The sequence below is a fragment of the Nuphar pumila genome, unplaced genomic scaffold (assembly GCF_984573655.1).
Source record: "Nuphar pumila unplaced genomic scaffold, dmNupPumi1.hap1.1 HAP1_SCAFFOLD_163, whole genome shotgun sequence".
In the NCBI taxonomy this organism is placed as follows: Eukaryota; Viridiplantae; Streptophyta; class Magnoliopsida; order Nymphaeales; family Nymphaeaceae; genus Nuphar; species Nuphar pumila.
Genome location: NW_028323196.1, coordinates 1 through 22,350, shown reverse-complemented (window position 1 = coordinate 22,350; position 22,350 = coordinate 1). Strand labels below are relative to the sequence as shown.

The following is a 22,350-nucleotide window of genomic DNA, read 5'->3' as shown; positions in this document are numbered from 1 at the left end:
CCAGCCGCTGGGGCCTGGAGCTGACCCTCTGGGGAGCGCTCGCAGCACGTCTGTGAGAGTGTCGAGCGTTATCTCCACTGCGGCAGCTGTGGGCGGCGGTACTACTGGAGGCGGGGCGGTGGGGTGTAGAGCGCGTAGCGCTGCTATGTTGGCGGCGGTGGGCGCAGCGATCGGAAGGGCCTCCAAGCATTTGGCTGCTCGTGTGACGCTGCCGAGCGTCAGTTGGCGGTGGGCTCGTGCAGCCACCGTAGTATATTAGCCATTCGGAGAGTCACGCGTCACGCTGGGCAAAAGTTCCTTACCGTGTCCATAATTATATTGTGTCACGCGTCACTCTAGGGGGAAAAACCTCCATATGGACGGAGAAATAATAAATGTCACGCGTGACGCTGACCCAAACAATTTTTCGAGGTGCCTGCGGCACCCTGTACCGTGGCCTTGCTTGCACATGGACGAGGGATAACCCTGTACCCTGGCCTACTCATGGCACGCTGCATATGCAAGCCAGGATGAAAACTGTCATGAATGTAAGCATATATAGCCTATTGAACTTGCGGAAACCACCATTGTTCCAAAATGCGCTGTCACGTACCGTCTGCCCCAGCTGGGGCCGGTTCAGGCATGCAAAGGCAGTCATTGCTGTGTTTCAAGAAGGTGAAGGACATGACAGCTGTTGAAAAAGCCGCACATGATGAGAAAGAATGGAATCGCATTGATGATGACCTGTTTGAGAAACTGGAGAAAGAAGCAGCGCTCCTGGTAGATGTTAATGACGTTGAAACAGGTGAGGTGGCTCAAGGCAGGGCACAAGCCGGGCGCAAGGAACCAGCAGGCTATGACCCGACCAAGGCTTCAACGTCCAAGTTCACGGGTCAACGCCGCTAACTGGACGATACCGGTAGTGGTGTAGGATATTGCAATGGTCTCTTTGATATGGGGGTGATGATAACCGTGCCTTGCTTGCACATGGACGTTACATATGAGCATGATTGCACCTGAACTCTTGCAATGGCAGATGCTTGCTCATCACAGATGTACCTCCAAAATCTTTTCGCCTGCAGCGCTGCTGATTTCAATCTCCTTATTGACGGAGAAATAATGAATGTGACATGTCACGTTTGGGCGATTTCTCCTTAATGACGGAGAAATAATGAATGTGACGTGTCACGCTTCGAAAAAAAGTTCCGAATGGCTAATATACTACGGTAACCAGAAGACCAACATAGGGAGTCATCTTTATCAGACGCGCCTCTCATGTCACATGCCTTGGGCGCATTTCAGCTTTCTGAATCAGGGCCAATCGTACAATGGTGGTTTGCTCTGGCCATGATGCAGTTGCTTCGTCGGCAACCCCAGTGAACGACACATCGATCTTTCACTAAAAATTTTCAGACTTTGATTTCTCGTGAATTAGAGCAGCACTTTTCATTCCAGACCAATGGTGCAACTTAAAAAATGCATATGATTCAATCCGCTTATGACAACATGCAATCCCCTTTCTACCACAACTGCTTGCACACACTTATGCATATTGGCTGTTTGATCTTCGCTGCGTTCGTTACAGAGCATGCTACAGCTACGGCAACACAGATCGCTTAGAACGCAGTCAATGTGGGCAAAGACGCCTTGTACGTGCTCTTGAAGGTGCGGCTGGATGGGCGGCTCAGCCTGCAAAAGGAGATTCGTCAGAACCAAGGAAACAGAACACGCCGGCCCAAAGAAGGCAGCGCTGACAACAGGCGTCATTACCTGGACAGTCGACAGAGAAGAGATTGAGTCAAGGGACGCGCTGTCGGGCATCAGGACAATTGTCGTGTCACTCAATGTGTGGTTGTGGATACCTCCCAGCACAGTTCGGAAAGGTACTTAACACTTTACAACCCAGCGCCGTCGAAAGCTTATGACGCAGCATTGAGAGCATTGCATACCACTTCAGGTAGATGCATGAAACGACTTAACAAGCTCTGATCGATGTAAAACAGCCATAGGACTTAATTTGCTCATTTACCCCCTCCAATTTCCCAACGCGTGCCAGCAACTCACAAGGACTGCCTTCTTTGCTCCCACCTCGTGCTTCACATCACCCACCAGGTCCCAAGTCTCCCCACATCTAGATTTCTCGTGAGTACTTTCCAGGAACTCCAGGCGTTGCCAAGTGGAGGGGATCTCCTCTTAGGCAAACGCCTCTTACGTGATATGTATATGATAATCATGGTGATGGATGGGCACAGACTGCTCAAGTCAGATAGATTATCCTGGGTTCCAGTAAAACGTAAGAATTAACTTCTGTACTTGAATCAGCCACCCACGACCCTTAGTTGATGTGATCCAAGAAAGACATCCCCCAGACCAACATCTCCTGTGCTGCGCCAAAACAGATTTCAACCCCCATCTCTGTCCCGAAATTTGTACATTCTGGAGGCATTTCAACCAGCATATCACACGGTCTGGAGAAATGCTCAGCTGCGATATAGTTTACCGTGAAGTAACCCACATTCACCTGACCCTCCATGGCACAAGACCCCTGATGTGCAAACGCGATGTCTAGTCACTTCATCCAGTGATAGCAGTGGAGCCCATGCACTGTGACCAGTGCTTCGCCAGAATGGAGAGCGACCCACATTTCTGTCCCCTAAATCCTACTATTATGACACCGGTTCCACCGGTGCATCTAGCCTCCTGCTTAGACCGTTGGGCACGGTCGAACCGGCAGTCGTACATGTAACTCCTTCGATGCATACCCCATGTAGTCCTTTCATTATATGCAGCTACTGAGCATGCTGGGAGAAGCCTGGTGTAGTTGCATATTAATAAGCATGTTCTGCCATGTGTTTTCAGGCGTGTAGACACAAAAACCATGTTGCCAGGCAAAACACTGTCTGTGTAGCAGCAGAACCCATGCACTGTGACAGTCCTTGGCACAGAGGTGATGTGTAGAGGAGATGTCCAGACATTTGACAAGGGGTCGATACATTGAGTGCCATATCTCATTTAGATACCAGCTTGACCAGTCAGATGTGCAAAACAAGTGCATTGGTGTGCCCGTCCAGAACTTTGTCAGTCAAATACATCCTGTGAGCCCATCCGAGGCCTCTTATTCGTCTTGGACAGACCTACTGACCATTCCCATGCCCAGCAGATTTTCCACTGAACAAGCTGACAAGACTGCATAATTGATTGATCAGACCCAGATATTCGCACACCTGTGTCTACATACCTGCCCAGACTACCCATTCCAAGATGTGGCTGAGACACCCAGACTACCATTTCCAAAATGGTCCAGACTACCCTTTCATTATGTGGTCGAGACACCCAGACTACCCTTTCCAAAATGCGGAGACACCCAGACCACCGTTTCCAAATGTGGTCGAGACACCCAGACCTTGGCACAAGGGAACATCAATGAGACGACAGACACCTCAAAATTTGTAAGCAGAGATACCGCGATGCAGACACTGACCCTGAGGAGACTTAGTACGTGGCACTGTTCAAAACTCTGGGTCAGCACCTACACTATGAGATTCAGGAGGACATCAACATTTTCTGTAACATACGTGTCTGCATAGGCTTATTAGCACGGCTGGAGAATGGGAGACACACTTGTGCACGACCGGGAACTTGATCTTGGGATCAATGAACTGAATGATGTTCTCACGCTTGCAGTCCGCGGCCTTGACGACGGTCGTCTTGATGATGTGGATCTGGTGAGCACGGGTTCGGTGGCGAGAAGCCATCTCCTCGTACAGCTGCTGAATAGCCCGTTGAGGGTGACATCACGGTACTCCTTGAACATGTTGTGATACCCCGTGCGCGACTGGAAGCGCACCCAGATGCCGTAGTTCTTGGTGGATGTCGGCTTCTTCTCGAAGATCTGCAGCAGGACGTCTTGGCTGGACCAATGATTGGGTGCAGAGCAGTCTGACCGATGTATTGGTCAGCTGTCGAATTGGATGGTGCCAAGGTCGCTGCGTGCTACGTGTTGACGCCATTATGAGCAGTATAGCATGTTGCAGCATGTGGTATACCGGTGTCTCTTGAACAGCACAAGATTGAGTTGGTGCACCCTAGCCACCTCTCCACTTACCAGTGATCCCATTCAACAGAACATGACCATGCCCACATTCTTTAGGCATGTAGACGTTTCTTACCTCATTGATGGCTAGAAGCTGACCGTTGGTCTTCTTGACTTTCCGCAGGCGAGACAAGAAGTACCTGCACGGAGGAAAGCGCTGAGAACAAGGAACGAGCTTGACCACGGCAACGGCACGTATGAGGGACCTTGAAATTCTTCATCATCCGTTCGTGCAAATTGACATGTTTTGCCAACGAGAGTGTCTAGCCAGCACGGAAGGATGCTGGAGAAGCAACGCACCAGAAACGGGACCTCGCACGGACTGCATCCGTGGCCCAAATCTTCATACGATAGATTGTGGGCGTTGGGTGGGCCTCCGTGGGGAGAAGGCGACCCACCACCTGGTACTGGTGCCACTTGAAGTTGCCCTGCACGATACCCCAACTTAGTGCATCCGGGTGCGGAACAATACTGCACTTGCACACACATTCAAAGCGAATGAAGAGTTTACGATAACGAATGCGCTGTGCGAATGGACGGATTCACGTTGCTTGTATCAGGGCTTGCACGTGCTGCGACCGCACCTGCACCATGTTGCTGTCTACGGTGCCGAGTCTACAACGAAGAACCAAAAGGGATGCTCAAGTTCCTCTCTGTGGCCTTTCTGTCCCCTTCCAGATGTTGTCTTTACTTTTGCAACTCATGTTGGCCGCCTGCATGACGTCAGTTTCCTAACCCAGTGTTCGTACGCGTATGGTTGACCCCTGGTGAGTCAGACTAATGCTCACCCGTAACCTGCCAGTTTACCTGGAAACATCCTCTTGCTTGCACCTTGTCTCAAACGAATATGTCGTGTACACAACTTCGAAGAACGTCTCCTTTCGTTATGCTTGCAGTCAGGTTCTGTACTCCAGTAGATCAGATGACTATGCAATCCTTTGCAGAGTTCAGTAGGCACCTTCGCCTTTGGTTGCTGTGTACGAACTGCGTGGTTGCACGAACTCGCAGCTCAGAAGTGGGTTGTACTATGGAATCTGATTGCTTTGAGGTTGCATTTGGTCGAGAATTGGACTCTTCAGGAGCTTGGCAGGTCTCGCCATCACATTGTGCACTGCACACTTCCCATTTCCATTCCATTACCCAGTGTCCTTTGCAGCCATGCCACACCAGAAATAATGGGAGAGAATCATTCTTTATTGCTGGTGTACTGCTCCCACCTATATTTGTGCCAGCTAAGTTAGGCCTGCTGCCACTGCCAGCAAGCACAGTGATGCTTTTGACAGCCCTTTCGCCTATTATGGGATCTCAAGGCCACAAGATGCTGATAGCTGCAGAATATTTCTGCAAGGTGATGGAATTTGCATGGATACCTTGCAGTCAGGTATGCCTTGCTCCCTGTCTCCTGCTACAACTGTGGACCCCCAACCCTCCACCAACTTGGACAAACGACCAAACGCCCTGGCTCGTGGTTAAAAACACGCACTTCTGGATCATACCTGCTTTCTCAGATCTAATCTAGCCAACGTTGCGTGCGTGGGGGTTCAACAATACCTTTCACCTCACACAGCGGTTTTGGCAAGGTTTTTTTTTTTCCCGGCATTTTGATTTGACACGTGCGGGTTCGCAGCGCAAGTGTGCAAATGTCTCGCCACTTTACCTCATCTTTATCAACTGATGCATGAGCGATACCTTTGTGGCGAATGCAAAGCCCAGGACATACAAACTTGCTATCCAGTGGCGAGGTTCGTTTGGTCGAAGGCACACGGTTGGTCATGTCGTGAAGGCTTTTCATGCACAAGTTGAGCGTTCAACGGGTATCGCACTTGGAGCCCTCCTTTTGCATGGTCCAAGCCTCCTACTGTAAAGCGTTGCAGTTCATGATATTAGGCAACGCTGGAGGGGTTCGAAATTGCAGGTGCGTCGTTTGATGACCTTGGTGGTGTCCCTGACCACAACACGCATGAAGCCCCAGTCGAATGCCTTCCAGAGTGCCCAATCGGAAAGTCTTATCTCAAATCGCTGCATTTCATGTCTCGATGTCCTGCATTTGATTTCGGTTATGTAGTGCGCTTTGCAAAGGTGGCCCTCTAGGTACATCCGTCTGTCGAATTGAAACAACGGCAAAGGAGCTGGTGTACTGCTTGTGCTGGTTGGATCCTGCGTTTTTGCCGTCTTGTGCTCCCCTCCTGACGCGAGACGTTGCTCACGGCCTTGATTGTTTTCGTTTGGCAATGTTCTTTGCAGTGCGTGTGCGTGTAACGATCCGCACTTTTTTTTCGGTGGAAACGTTGCCGCTCACCTGAGCATTCTTGGACGCTGTCGACCGAAATCCGTGGAACGGCGAGGACCAGCCACTTGTGTTGTCGACGCAGTATGAATCACCCCATTTCATATTCTTTGGAACTTATCCTACCTTTTCTCGGCTGTAATGCACGCTGTCCCGCAACGTGTCACCCGGCTGTGGCTGCTGAGAAGTTGAGCAGCTTTGGTAACGAGGTCTTTGGTTGACCTCTTGTGTTCGTTGTCCATTGACTGTGTGTTCAGTTTAGGTAAGTGGTAAACGAAACATTGCGCATTTGCGTAGCTTTCATTGTAGGAACATCGCGCGGCTTGGCGTAGGTATGCTGTGGTTGAGACTGGATCTGTTCTACGTAATGTCCAAGTCTTCCCTCTCTTACCGAGATGCTTCAGCTTTAGCGTTACGCAGGCCAGATTTGTTTTCTATTGCTTGTTCACCTTGTTAATGGTGCAACGTGCTGGCGTATTGGCTGGCTAGTCTTGAACTTGTCACCGATCGCTCGTGCACATCTTTCCCATGAGCCCGCAGCCATTCAAGCCAGGCTGAAATCATGGCCATGTTTAGCTGTAATAATTGCTATGTTAGATTCATGGCGCCATGGTTGTTGGCAGGCTTGTCGAACCGAATGCGATGGTTTCATGATTGGCGATTGTCATAGCGAAGCTTCGACGACCGTTCGGTATCCCTCGCTCGTCCATTTGATCGTCTGTGGGAACATTTTTTCGCATAAAGTTTCTTGCACTTGCCGAATGCACTTCCGCTGCTAGCAGCGCTCCTGAGTTCAAATGCGCCCTTGGGTTCGAAAAACGCACGTGCCCACTTCGTGGTTTGCTGGCACGCGCACACTGTCGTTGAAGTCGCGCTCCTCGGCTCTCCGTGATTTTGCGGAATGCATTTTTGTGATGCATAAGTCTGACAGCTGTTTTACATCACTACTATCAGGGTTTAAGTCCATAGCACAACGTTGGACGAAGTGTTCTGCATCAATGGGGGCGGCGTGGTTTGTCACATAGTGTTCAAAGCTTTGGTGCGTGAATGACTCATCAGCATCAAATTCGCAGCGTGGGCCGCGTGCGCACACCTCACAAAGTGATTGCGTGCGCTCCCAGAGCGTCTGGCGTGCGTACTGCAAACGCCGTAACACTTGAGATACACGTGCACGCGAGCGCGAGACCCTTGCAGTAGCTATGTTGTATCGTTTATCGTTGAAATTCTCACGTACCTTTAGTGAAGAGGAATCACCTGTGCAGGCTTCGAGGTCAAGACGACGGTGCAGGAAGCCAGCGTGATGTCAGCGGGCCGGGCCCGAAGGGGGGCTCGTCGCAGCCGGCCAGTCGGACGTCTGGATTCGGGCGATGTGAACGAGTCGCCTAGCAAAGTGCAGCACCAGGACGTGCCCAAGGACCCTGCCGAGCACATTCTGCACTGTCGGGTGGGGGTTTACTGGCCCGACGATGATCGCTACTATCGGGTATGTCCCAACTCACGTCGTGTCTCTTGCAGCGGGTCACTTGCTGGCACGGGTCTAGCAGCAAACAAAGGCAAGAGTGGAGGGATTGCACTCCTGCATGTGTTGTCAGAGGTATGAAACATCTGCTGCATCTGCTCGGCCGTCCACATCCATCGTGATTCTGGGAACAGCCCCATATACTGCCATCTGATGGCTGCGCATCGTGCAGGGCGTCATCCTGAGCCGCACCGCAGAGGCCGGCTACGAAATCAAATACGACGACGGTGACACCGAGTGGCTATTATTAACAACGGAGACTTTCAAGTGGTACGGGCCGCGAGGTCGCACTGCTCCGCATCCATATGAGCCCGAGATGCGTGAAACCATGCTTGCGCTGGGTGCCAAGAACGTCAGTGCAACCGAAATCACCCCGGAGACACCCGAGCTGCCTGAGGGCGGCGCCCCGCAAAGGGACGCTGCGACGGGCTGGCGTTTGGGCTTGTTCTGGGGTGGCACGGGTACCTTTGTGAATGGGGAGGTTCTTGGCTACGATTCAGCCGCCGATCGTCACCACGTGCTGTTCGACGACGGTGAGCACGAGTGGCTTAACCTTGCGGGGGAGTGCATCCAGTGGGGCAGCCGCGTGCGTGGTTCTTTAGGCCAGGTGGCAGCTGGACTGGAGGGTGGAGATCAGACCGCTCCCAAGGGCAAAGCTGCCACCGGCTGGCGAATCGCAGTGTACTGGCCCAAGCAGCGCGTGTTCCGCGAGGCTGAGATCACGTCGTATGACTCCACGACGGGCAAGCACAAGGTCGTGTACGACAGCACGAACGAGGAGAGCATCAGCCTCACGTCGCGGAAGCTCATCTGGAAAGTGCCCCCTGGTCTCCTGGGCCATGCGCTTCCTGGAGCGGAGCTGCTCTCCCCGCGTTTCAGTGCTGCGAAATCCGCCAGTGGTGCGTTGCCACCGCAAGGCCCCCCCCTCGAGCATCCCGCGACGCCAGCAGCCCCCGGCACAGTCAAAGCCCCTCACGAGTCGACATTGCCAGGCATGCCTCCGCAGGGACAGATCATCACAGCAACGACCTCCGGAGGGCCCGCAGCGCCGCGGGCCTCCGCGATGCCGTTGAAGGGCCTCGTGCTCAAAGCCCCCTCCTCGGGGACATCAAAGTCATCGGCGCCCTCCGTGCCCTCCCCGAAGGCCTCCGGGCCCTCGCCGTCAGTGTCCGCGAAGCCCGAGGCAGAACACCCAATCTCCAGCAAGCCCCCGCTTCCCACGCGCAAAGGCAGCAGGGTGAGGAGCCGTACATCTGGGGGAAAGCCTCCTCGTGCCACTGCGGGCAGCGCAGGGACGAGCAGCGCTGGCGATGACTGCATGGAGATCGGGGCGGTGGAGGTGGAGCAGGGGGGTGGCCAGTCACACACTGACGCAGGGGTTGACGCAGTGGGAAACACTCGGTCCCTCAAGGCGCGGACCTCAAAATCCGGCAGCTCCGGCAGCAAGTATGCCTCACCAAAGGCCTCTGCCGCAGTCAAGACCGAGTTTGCAGCTCAAAGTGCGTGCGCTCCAGCTCCTGAGGCTCCGCAGGCCATGCACTCCGCCTTGGCGGCCAGCCCGTCGAGCGCCTCGGCCCTGCACACGCCTGCAAAGACGAAGTCGCTGCGAGCGATGGTGTCGCCGGAGGCCCAGGATGAAAGCTATGGGGGTCCATCCGGGATTCGAGTCCTTGGCAAGCGTAAGTCGGTCGCAGGGGACCGTGACACTGGCTCAGGCTATGGCGGTTATTACAGGGACGTGACGCCTGCAGAGCGTGCATCGACTGCTGGAGCGCCCGCCGCAAAACGAACGTGCGTTTCGCCCCGTGCAGATGTGTCGCACAGCCGCAGAGCTTCCCTGCCCCACACCGACCCGAGCCCTGCCTGGAGCCCCTTGGACGATGATGACAACGATGACGACGACGACGATGACCACCTATCTACAAGCGGCCTGGACGACATGGAGACGCGAGGGGCGGTTGACAACACGGCCGAGAGCGGCGCGTGGCAGGTGTACGAAGGCGCGGTGTTCAAGTTCGCAGATGAACTCTGCCAGGACTTTTCGACCTTTGGCTGTGATGTCTCGGTCCTGCTGCGGGCCACCCGTGCTCGCCTTGTACATGTTGAGCGGTGCCTTCGAGCGCTCGACGCCTCGGAACCCCGCTCCGAAAACGGAGGCTCTTCCCACACGTTTGTCTCCCTAGCGGGCGCCCCCGCGCCGCGTGGCGCATCGGCAGCGGGGGGGGCGTTGAAAGAAACGCCCTTGCTTGCTAGCGCAGCTACGCCTGATGGTAACGCAACACTTCCGTCGTCGCTGGCGACAGCAGGAGCTTCGCTTCCAGGAGCGATTTCATCCGACGCTCCCTCTGTACTTCCCGTCATGTCGCCCCCCCCCCCCCCGCAAGCCGCTTGTCGCAGCAGCAGCAGCTGTCCAGGGTAGCACCGTTCAAAACGCGCTGCAGCACTGCAAGGCGAATGCCCCAGAGAACAGCAAGGCTCGCGAGAGTGCTGCGATCGCAGCCCCATCCCCCCCAAGCGCCACAGGCAGAACCGAGGGGAGCAATCCCGTGAAGAACGGGGTGCTGCCTCAAAGCACAATCGCAGCGGTACCGGCCGTGGCGCCTGGGTCTCGGTTTGCAGCTCCGACTGCCCCCCCCCGGGCCCCTGCCGCCGACCCCTCATCCGCGTCGCAGTCCGTGGACGAGAACCTCGACGAGGCCCCCCCCGCTAACGATGCCGACACGCCGCTCTCCGCCCCGCGTGAGCGGGATGTCCTCGGCCAGAGCCCACAGCAGCAGACCCCATGCGAAGCCCCAGCGTTGTCCGCCGGTTGCAAGGTCCCAAATGAGGCCGCTTTGAAGCTGTCACCAGCAACCCCGCAGCACCTCCCTGCAGCTGTTGCCCCCCCGAAGGAAGCAACGGATGCGTCAGAGCCGCCCAGCAACAGTGGCATCCCTCCACCCTCCGCTGTAGTGCTTCCCCCGCCCATGCCGACAGCAACCTCAGCAGCCTTATTCAGCTTCGGCAATGCAACCCTAGCGCCCCCCGACGCCGCGCAAACGCGCCTCGCCAACCAGCTTCTGCAGCAAGTCCTCAAGGACCCTGCGAACATGGCGAGCCTATCTGCTCTGCTATCAAAAAATCACCATGCTGCATTTGCGGCTGCGAGGCTGCACTCAAAAGCCTCCCCTGGAGCACTTGACGCCAGCAAGCCTCTCACCCTTGCGGCATCAGCAGCCGCGCTCCAGCCCCACCCTGAATTAGCGAGCTTCAAAGCACCGGTGGCTGCAGGGCCAGCTCCACTGATGCCGGTTGGTAGTGAGCAGCCTGCCAGTGCAGTGCCTGATACCCCAGGTGTTCAGATTTGCCGAGTTGCTGGCAACGTGACATCCACGGAAAACGTCGACTCACGTGATGCCTCAGATAGGCTTGGCTCTTGTGACGCGCCGCTCTCGCTGAGTTCCGCCCCACCTGCAACCTGACAGTTGGCTGCTCTCGATTCAAGCTGCACGCGATGCTGCACCGCGACGTGCTGTGCTTGTGTAGCTTTCCTGTAGTATCCATATGGCTGTTGCTCTCTACCCTTACCGCATGAAGCATTTGCTGGGCTCATTCGGCAACCCAATGTGGTGTTGTTGCAACACACAATGTGCAGAGCTTGTGCTCTTATGGTCACATACAGGTGGTTCTTTAGGCCACGTTGAATTGCAGCGCACTTTGCATGTACTTCTGTATGCCATGCCTTGTCATGCCAGTGCACGCATCTGGGATCTTCCTCGAGTGTGTGGCGAGAGATTGTTGATTCTATTGCTTCTGCCTCTCCTTGGAGTGTGCTCTCCAAGTGAATGGCCGTCCTAAGCATCCTGTCAATAAGTAGTAGTTTGGTAGAGACCAGTACCCATGTACAATGTTTAAGAGCCCTAAATGTTATGGGATTGCTTTTGAACGATGTCAAACGGAAGCCTGAGCCCTGGAATGTATGCCTTTTCCAGACTTTTTTGCGCTTCCGTTGTCCCGCGTTTTAGGATCGGCACATGCCATTTGTGTCAACTGTCGTACCAACTTGCGGTGATGTAAATTGCTGGCATTCAGAAGCCCGGGATCCTGAGTTGTAGGAGAAAGCATCGAGTTCTGCAGACGGTACTCTCAACCGATGCTCCTTGAGAAGTGCTGATGTGAGTCCTCTGCGGTAGGCAAGTTTTGTGGAAGGCATGCATGCCTCTGATTCTAAGAATGAAGCTTTCGTAAAGTTGCAACCCATGAGAACTCTTCTCTGTTACAATCCATTGTCAGACATGTCACAACGCGGTACAGAAAGTGCTGTGGCATGCTTGTACCAGGCCTTGCAAAAAAGTGGGACGTGTGCAAGGCTCCTTCCCCAATCGCCACACAGTTGAGACAGCCTCGGAACCGCTACTCAAACAACTCTGCCCAGAGCACGGAGTCCACATGCGAAACGCAACATGCATCGCAACACCAAAACCCATGACGCGACTGTCAATCAAGCACGAACCGCAGTGATCGGTCCTACTCTATTTCTTCCCGGACTTGCCGGCCTTCATCTTGATGACCTCGCCCATGTACCGGACACCCTTACCCTTGTACGGCTCTGGGGGCCTCTTGCCGCGGACGTCAGCGCAAAAGTCACCGAGGATTTGCTTGTCAATGTGCGTCGCGGTGATCTCAGTGGTCTTCTCAACGGAAACGGCGAGACCGGCAGGCAGAGGCATGACGACAGGGTGAGAGTAGCCCAGGGTGAGTGTGAGCTCCTTGCCAGCTACGGCCGCACGGTAGCCGACGCCAATCAATTCCATCTTCTTTGTGAACCCTTGGGACACCCCCGTGACCATGTTTGCTGCCAGCGCCCTGCACGTCATCATCCATGAGTCACATCTGCGTCATTGATCAAAAGTCGGTGCACTAGTCCTGACGCTGAGTGTTGATTGGGCAGACAGAAAACAAACATCTATTACAAGCACATGCTTGTATAAGACAAGGCCCCAGGGATCCAGGGTTGTCTTGTTGTCAGTGTCATCCAGGAAGTGTTGTTGTTGTTGTTGTTGTTGAACAGTACATCATCACCACATGGCACAGAGAAGAGACTAAGAAACAAAACAGCTCGTTGAATACTTCATCATTAAATCATCAAGTGCAACTTGCTGATGAGCTGAATTGAGTTGTTCTTCGTCAATTTTCGGCAATTGAGCTCCACCACAGAACGCTCGACTGTGTCAGAGACTTTCATGTGGACTCGACAAGTGTCAGGGTGCCCCCATGTTGCCAGATTATCTGATGATGCAAGTCTAGAAAAGGATGTGACACAATCCATGCGTAGCATGCAGATGGACAGCTTTCTCTCCCTGATTTGAAAGGCTGGAGGATACGCTCTTCCTGTGCTTGCCCTGTCATGAGAGCGAGATAATGGTCATGGTCATGATCACTAGGATAATACTGCCCCTTTCCAGCAGTCCCGCACTCACATAGTTACTGACGATTCCAAGTGCAATGTAGAAATCAGTGCTGAGAGTCTGACACAACACCCATGTGGTCCACAGACCCTACCCATCTGCGACGTATATATAAAACGTTGCATGCTCAAACAGATCTCCCAACCACAAATTCACTGTGTGCAAGATCACAACACTTGCTCACTTTGGAGCTATTTGCCTCGATAACCGGCAATTGAAACGATCTTGGAAATCATCTTGGGATCTTGGCAACGCCCATGTGATGTGAATCCTGCCCTGTCTGATTTGCTTGGACGTTGCCCAAGGCTCTGCCAGCAGCTGCCATTGATTTGTAACATGAAAGGCAGGGCAGGAAACACACCTGGACATGCCATGCATTGCTGATGCCTCTTTGGAGTCATCGTTGCGCTGGAACATAATCTTGTCCCCATCTTGGACGATGGACACTAGCGGATGGAACTCACGTTGAAGCTCTCCTTTTGGCCCCTGCATTGAAGTAGTTTCAGTATGAAAGGATGTTAGATATAGATGTCCCGACATGCGCCACTTGCAGCACCATGTGGAATGCTCTGTCTACGAAGCTGAACTGATCACAAGGCTTGGCATCTTTGGGTTGTGTCATCCCTTCCATCAAATCCATTGGACGTTCTAAGACTTGTCTTCGTATCTGTCTTACGATGAAGAGGGTCAGCAACAGGTCCTTTCTACCGAACGATGATCTGCTTGTGAAATGCAACGAGTGGCCGGCTGGTCTTGCTAGTTGGTACGGCCTTGAACAATAATTACACACTTGCCCTTTCTCAATTGTGACATCAAGGTATAGGCCTGCCAACGCATCTGACTCCTCTTACCATCTTTATCTACTGGGGCTGGCTCTCCAGTGCGCTTTGTGTCATGAAGACTACATGAACCCACAATGGGAGGACATGACCACACATACATTAAGCTCAGCCCAAGTGAAGCCCTACAGGAAGCATGTGCACACTTACTCGAGAAAGCAAAACATGGGAATTGACGCCCAGACAGGTCATGTGAACAGCGAAGTAGCTATATACCTATCTCGCTGGCCCACCCCTATTGAGTCCTTCGAAGCACCGCACGTTGCGAGTTTGTCATAAAAGCATGTAGTATGAAAAAAAAATGTAGAAATGGGGGGCATGGCCGTCAAATGGTGCGAGGTAGGTGCTCGTTCGGTCAGGTCTACCACACCACACGGAGTGAAACTCCGGAACACCAGCAGAGGTTAGGTTGCCCCAGTGACCACTTCACGCTGAGGTGCGACGCATAAGATGTTCCATTGGGTGACCGCAACTACGTACACCGAGCAGAGAACCAAGCGACTGGGACTTTGCGCTCTGGCGACTGGGCTGGGCAGCAGCCTTGAAAAACGCATCCCAACTATTGACGACCATTGACATCATATAAAATATGGATGTGATTGTGTAGGAAGCTAATGTGGCTATGTGACAGCGGCACACAGCCAGCGGTACAGCGAGGCAGTGCAGTACACAAACGACGCTTGCGACTTCGTCCCAAGCGAACAACAAAATTGATGCAGATCTCATGGACAGACCTCCCCATTCTAAGATATCAGTGCTCTCAATGTGAAAGCGCAAGTAACAAACGCTAGGAAAGTGTCTTGCTCAACAAGTGTGCACACACCTTCACTGTCAAATGCCTATCTTTTAAGGTGACCTTCACATCCTTTGGAACAACGATAACCTTTTTCCCAATTTTGGACTGAGGTCGGAATTTCTCTGCTCGCACGACAAGCTGGACCCTGCCTGCACGAGCAGCCCTGGGCTGCAAAGCTAAAGAGGACAACATCTCAACGCCCACTAACACCTCGCATCCCAGAATACCAGAAAAGGGAAGGCAGGTAGGCCTGCTCGTGTCAGAATGCATGCAGCCCTGAGAGATGGCTATTCTGGCCCTCGCAATTGTGAGCGCCAAGAGTTGCCACATGACGTCAGCAAGCTATCTATGGCCTCTATCTGCCAAGCTGCTGAACTCGAAGATGGAACACCAAAGTATCTGAATTTTAAGAAGCATTGCGGGCAGGGACATCATGAACACATTAATGAAACCCCTGCATTACTGGCCCCAGCATTGCTCCATTGTTGTCGTATCGCTTACAACAGCCGTGCATTTATTACGCGCACGTATGCACTGTGCCTGCATGCTCGTGACGTTGAGCTGTTTATGCTGATGCATCAGTGAATGTCACTGTACAACGGACCACCGCGAGGTGGCAGTCGAGGAGGCAAGGACCAGTTCAATTGGGAAGCTGTCAAGGCGGACAAAGATAGGTTCGTGCAGCTGTTGTTGCATTCCGCAGTGTCACTGCAACCATGTTTCTCCGCTCATAGGGCCTCGTGCGTACAGGGAGTGCTACTTGGGCCATTCCGTGAAAGCGCTCACAGGACGATGGCAGAAAGGTGAAGCACCATTGAACCCATTGCAGTTTCCTTGGTTGCATGGAAGATGTAACGGCTACATATGTTGTATCTGCCTCTGGAAAACACGTCCTTGTGCAGACAAGAGATAACCTTCCCAGAAGTCACGGAGCCCTTTTCAATGGCCAAAGGACACTTGCTGACACACCTTCGGCCATCATTTTCACACTGTTCGAACGCCTCATATAAAACTAGGCTGGCGATAATGTGCCAGTGCATTGGAGTCGGGCTGTCCCCCCCGCACGGTTTCCACCATCGCATGGTGCGCAAATGCACGGGTCAGGGTGGTGTTCGCCCTTCATCAGACGACTGAATGCTCTCTTTTTGACGAACAGTGGCTGGAATGTCTTTCAGCAGTGCGGAACGGATCAACGGTGGCTTGTAGTTGCATGGGTGTGCTCATGGGCTGGGGAGTGCCTTGCCCCCCAAAGCACGTCTCGAAGTCTACATTACCCGATGAAAGACGTACTTCTGTTAAGCTGTCTCTCAATCAAGCGAACCGTTCCCTCACGGCATATGCTGACCACACGTCAATGGCGCATATCTGCTTGTTTGATAGCTAACCTCAGCACCATACACACCAAATTGGTGCTGCAACTGATGATCTCTCGTCATGGTTGGGCGCTACAACGCAGGAAACCGTATCGTCGTGATTATCCACTTCAAGGTTGTGCGTTTGTGAGGGGAACGAGCACAATGGTCTGTGTTCTTGGCATGCCTTGGTGCAGTGATGTTCTGCACCAACTGTTCAACTCTACCAAGGATATAGATAACTGTGCTCTTTGACCTCATGAACGAACTTGTGCTATGATCGATGGCAAACTGTGATGTCTGGGATGGTTCGCTTCAGGACAGATGTTCTGGGAATGGTTCAGTTCAAAACAGGATGTGGTTGGTGTGCAGGGAAAGATGTGTACTGGTACACACGAGAGAAGGGAGATGCCTACAGAATGGATGAGGAGCTACGGCTCGTGAAGGAGAGAGAGGCTCAGCTGATGAACGAGGTGTGCAAGCCCTCGACAGAGAAGACCCTCACATGGGATCCACATGGGTTGACTGAGGCGGGCACATCATATTTATTGACTGACTAATGGCAGCACGTCAGTGTTTCGCCAGACCCTCTGATTTGTCGGGTCCAGAAACCTGGAAATACATGAATTCTTTGGTAAGAAATGGGGGTCGAAACCAATTCTGGCGAAAGCACAGCAGCACGACAGGTTCTCGCACACTTTCATTCCCAGGCAGTACGTTGAGTTTGCCAATGTCCATGCGGAGAGGTAGTTCCGTAATGTGACTCTTCATCATCACACTAAAGAGGAGCATCCTATTTCAGGATAGCCATTTTTGAACGCGATTCCTCAGCGCGATTTCTGAGGCTCAGGTAATATTTGGAGCTGCCGATATTAATGTGGAGTAATAATATCGCAAACGAATACATCGTCACAAGACACAAGAAACATCTTATTATGGCATGTGTTGGCCGAAGCTCCAATGAGTTGATACAGGACAGGATGTTTGTTTTGTTTGTAGCCCGGTTTCTGATGTGATCACTCACTGTGATCGTGTAATGATATGCCCCTCTATCAATGGCGAGGTGCGTTTGAGGGTTACCTAACCTCAACCTTATTTCCGAGTGAAACATAACAGATCATTCACGTTTGTACGACGTGTGCAGGCGCTGGGCTTGGCGCCCAAGGCGATCGTAGAGAAGCGGAGGAAGCTGGAGGCGCACGAGATGCAGCAGCTGCTTCAGCGCTCGGGGGGCGAGCCTGTTCTTGAGGGCGGGGAGGGGGGTGCCGACGGCGACGATTCAGCGCCTGCGAGGGGTTTTGGATACGGCCCGTATGCTTTCTCTCTCTCACACAACTGGCTCGCAGCACAAGCACGGGTGGACAGCACAATACGGGTTGATTCGCGGCACAAACATTGCTGAGCTCACAGCACAAACACAGGTTCATGGAGATTTTTGATTGTTCGTCACGGAATCTGGATGGGGGAATGTTGCAACATGAGGAATCTATGAGATAATGTTGCCACGAGATGAGGTCTTCGTGTGATATAGTGTTACGACATGTGACAGCACTCCTGAAACAACTCTGGCGTGTTCAGCCTGTCACAACTGAAAGCTCTCATCTGAAAGCGATCCCGCCGATGTCAAGAAGGGGGTTCTCGTGCTTGTCCTGTTGAGTACGGGCTGTTAGAGTTACTGTCGTATATTCCCGAGTATCTATGCCCATTAGAATGTCTATGTGGATGCGTTAGGGTTGTGAAGAGGTACCTCACAAAGGAGGTCAGTACTACTAACTAGTCTAGTATCATTCAACTGTGGGGCAATACTAGGATTATATTATGTGGCGATAGACAGCAGTGATTCGCCAGAATGGGGTTCGACCCCCATTTTGGCGCCAGACAGTCATTTTCACTCATTTTGAGGCATCGCGACCTGCAACTTACAGGGTTTGGAGGAACGCGGATAGACAGTCCTCAACAGGGGTGGGTACCATGCAGACGGGCGATGGGGGGAGTAGCAGCAAAGGAAGTTCTGAAGGGCTTTGACAACCTGCCCCCTCCGCCAACGAGGGATGGAGGTGCTACGGAACCATCCGCAAAACGCTCTGCCAGCGAACAGGTGCGCCATTTACCAGCGAGGCAGGGTTTTGCCAGACTATCTGATTTATCTGGTCCAGGTACTCATCAATACATGACGTTATGGCTCAAAGTGGGGGTTGGAAACTGGTCTAGCAAAGCGCTGCAGTGAAGCATTTCTGCAGCGCAAGGGAAATGGCTCGGGATAATTGCATGGTGATGCAGCACTGTCTCAGAGGGCCACTGCATCTTGAAACTGCCAACTGGATCACTCATTGAGGTGCATATGTGGTGTTCACAGCTGGGGCATGGTGCCTTTGTGCCAAGGGCTACACCTGCATGACCTTAAGCAGGAGATCATTGCCCTCTAGGCGGCATCCTCCATGTTCAGTGCTTGTGCCTGCGCCTTTTTCTGACTCGTATGAAGTGCCGTTGTTCCTTTCTTACCCGAGCGACGTTTTCACAGATGGATGGGCGGCCAGAAAGCGATACTGTGCATGAAAGAAAGCGAAGCAAGCACTCGGAAAAGGAGAGATCCCACAAGTCTTCAAAGCACAAAGACAAGGACAAAGACCGTAAGAGCAAGAAGCACAAGAAAGAGAAGCGTGATAAAAAAAAAAAGTCTTCTTCCAGGTCACACCGAGATCGAAGCGCGAGTCCAAGACATCGCAGACCTGACTGAGACCCTGTGATGAGCATCGGAACCAGCAGAGTGACATTTTTAATCTCGTGTGATTTGATGACTTCGACCGTTTGAAGCCTGACAAAACTGCAGCGTCTTTTACTGCTGTTAATTTGACCAATTTCACTGGCTTAACGCGTGGCCAACATGTAACATGACGATGTATCGTTTTTCAACAGTACACTGCCGCACCCACATGCTCTAGACATAGCAGAGCATATTGAACGATCTCAGTCATTGTCCACACTGCCTGACAAAGAGCTTTCTGCCCGTTTGGGCATCTCATGTATCGCATTGTGCCATCATTCATCTGCAACAGGGAGAGAGTGGATGAGGGTGCCGTTGCGAGCTTTCGCATCCCTCACCCATCTGCCGAGGCGCGGCTCTTGGCCTATCGCAGCCACCAGGAAGCGGCCAGACTTGGCAATCGCCAGGCCATTCACCATCCCTCTCGCCGGCAAAGCTCCCTTCGCTTCAAGCTCTTTGTGGTAAGGGCCGTCCTTTACCGCCCACAGCCGAATCAGGCCATCTCCCGCACCGCTTGCCTGCAAATAGAGCCCCCCCACTTGAACACAACCCATGATACAGCCGACAGGAAGGCGTGACAATGAGTGAGACAGGCATGGCTGGTTTGTAGGAATGCAGCATCCGCAATAGGCAACATCAATCATGGAAGTTTGCAAAGGGCTCCCTAAAGAGAGTGCCATCAAATCCACGCACTTGAGTGGCAGTGTGTATCATTCAGTGTCGCTCCGGTATTGCCATCCCTCACAGAGCCCAGGGAGAGCGCTTCGCCAGAATGCGGTTCGAGCGCCATTTCTGATCATGATGATGTAACTATAGTTGACTATTTCCTGCCATTCTCTATGTGATGTAATGATGTAACATTTGACAACACTACCGCACCCACATTGAGATTGGCAACTCCAAGAACTACTTGGTAATCAGTGCTACCAAAGAGTTCTGTCCCAGATAATTATGTATTTTCAGGGACACAGACCCACAAAGCAAACTGCCTGGCGAAGCACTGCCGGGAGAAGCGCACCACAAGATCGGCACCAGGGCAAACAGCCACAGACTGAACCCACCCTGTTGCCATTCCTTCGGGGCATCCAGGGCCCTTGGGCTCCTCGTCTTTGTTCATGTCGTGATGCGCGTTTTTTATCACATGAACCGGCTTCTTCTTCAACTGGCTCCACAACGAGACTGCCCCGTCACTGGAGCCCGAAACCCAGTCAGTCCCGGTCACATACCTGCAGCGCACAGTCACGTTCCAACAGAACTGTACCACAGCGCATATCTTTACCATATCGCCGACTTGACTAACATTCACATCTACAGGTGATGAGTATTATTCAATAGACTTGCAACAAACAGACGCTTTTTTGCAGCTTTACCAGTGCTTCGCCAGAATGGGTTCCGACCCCAATTTTGTCCCAAATCATACATTTCAGAGAGAAATTCGAGAGTTTGGCGGGACACGGAGCTTTACCTATCTCAAGGGTATATGGACTAGGTTTTGGTTCGTACTCTTCCGAGTCCAAATCGGGCATGCGAATATGCACAAGTTCTGTTTGCAGCTTGATTTCTTTGATTTGACCTGAAGGTATTCTAGGTAGAAACCTGGCATTCCCATGAGGCGTGCAGATGACAGTTCTTAGATCGATTGTGATCATTGCTGCAAGACTCAGCACAGCGATAAACACCAACGTTGCATGCTGACAAACAACGTTCCAGGCGGATATGCTTGATAAAGAACACATGCGGTGAGATTGACGAAACCAGGGCCTGATAGCCACAACTCGTTTCTGTGATGAAGTGGTGGGCAAAAACGGTAGGTCAGTTTCATCTGGGATAGGGTTGTGTAAAGTCACACATGATGGCAGCTTGTGCACCATGTCCAAGGATGCTGATGTAGCAAACCGTCTACGGATACTTGTTGGAAACCAGCTATCCTGAAATAGACGGTATCATTGTGTGTGCCGAACCTTGTGTGTGCTTGAGCTCTGATTGAGGCCATATATGTGGACGACTCAGGTTGAAATGTAGAATCGTTGAGTCGATTGTAACGGCTATCTTGCCAAGTGTGTCGCAACCTCAACTGTTATTGTTGTCCAACAATGCTGACATAGAGTTGCTCGAGTCTACGGATGCCGCCATATGAAACGCTCGAGGGCGGAGGCGCACTTGACACAGTCTGTAGCAAGGTTGGTTGCACGGTAGACCATCTGCGTTTCTTCTGGGATCTTCCAAACCCGACACGAGCGGTCAAACCCCGAAGTCACACAACGCTCCTGTCGCAAAACGTCCACAGCGGTCACCTCGCTCTGGTGACCAAAGAGCGAGTCCATGTACGCCCCGTCATCGACGGACCACAGTTTGACCGAGCGGTCAAACGACGTGGAGAACACCTGGTGCGAATTTGAACGGAAGGCGAGGCCTGAGATAAGGTCCTTGTGCCCTTTGTAGCCCTGTACCAAACAGCAGTTAGGGAATATTGCTACTCACAGACCCAAGCATTCACAAGTAGTTCTTGAAGTTGCCCATGTCCATGTGGATGCGGTAGTGTTGTGAAAAGATGCATCATCATCAGACAGCTCCATCGAGGCCCAAAATGCACCCTGCAAGACAATTTGACAAATGCCTAGAACGAAGTCTGCACCTTCCGAGGATGATGTGTCGCTTTACACGAAAACCCTGCCTGGTTCGCACAGCGTCGAGATGAAGGCTTGTAAGATGGGAGAATGGCCACTCCCATGTGGGGATACTGAGAGCAAACCATTTCCAAGTAGCTCTTGAAGTTGCCGCACTTCATGTGGAAGCGGTTGTCTTATAAAAAGATAATGATCATCAAACGACCTGAACATTATTTATAAATGAGATACCTGAACATATTTGGATGACCGTAGGTCCCAGATGTGGATTCGATGGTCGCCCCCTCCAACGGCAAGGTAGCGGCTATCTGAGGATACTGCCACGCTGTAAACACCAACGGCACTCCCCTTCCTCGCCTTCGCATGCATCCAGTCAGGGTTTGTGCCTGTGAGACTCTGACCCGCGTTTGGGTCCCCTGGCCGGTTGAAGATAGTCCTGCGCAGGGGAAAGCCAAATTCAAGTCACAGGAACAGCCCCGTTCATGCTCTGACCGAGCCTCTCATGACAGTGTTTCACCAGACTGTTTGGGGTCAATTTTGGGGTCCAGATGCCCGAAAATGCACGATTTTTGCGGTCGTGAAAATGGGGGTCGACCCAGCTTGGCGAAGCACCGTCACGAACCTTTCAAGCAGCCATAGTTTACAAC

General features: G+C 52.5%; 1 pseudogene across 1 annotated transcript; it reads right to left on the bottom strand.

Moving 5' to 3' along the window:
• Positions 1-1,538: 1,538 nt before the first annotated feature.
• Positions 1,539-4,692, bottom strand: LOC149810944 (large ribosomal subunit protein eL20y-like; annotated as a pseudogene). Its single transcript, XR_016428959.1, has 5 exons — positions 4,657-4,692; positions 4,373-4,500; positions 4,149-4,212; positions 3,601-3,871; positions 1,539-1,668 (listed from the first exon to the last, which is right to left on the bottom strand). The product of XR_016428959.1 is annotated as a large ribosomal subunit protein eL20y-like (transcript).
• Positions 4,693-22,350: the final 17,658 nt, after the last annotated feature.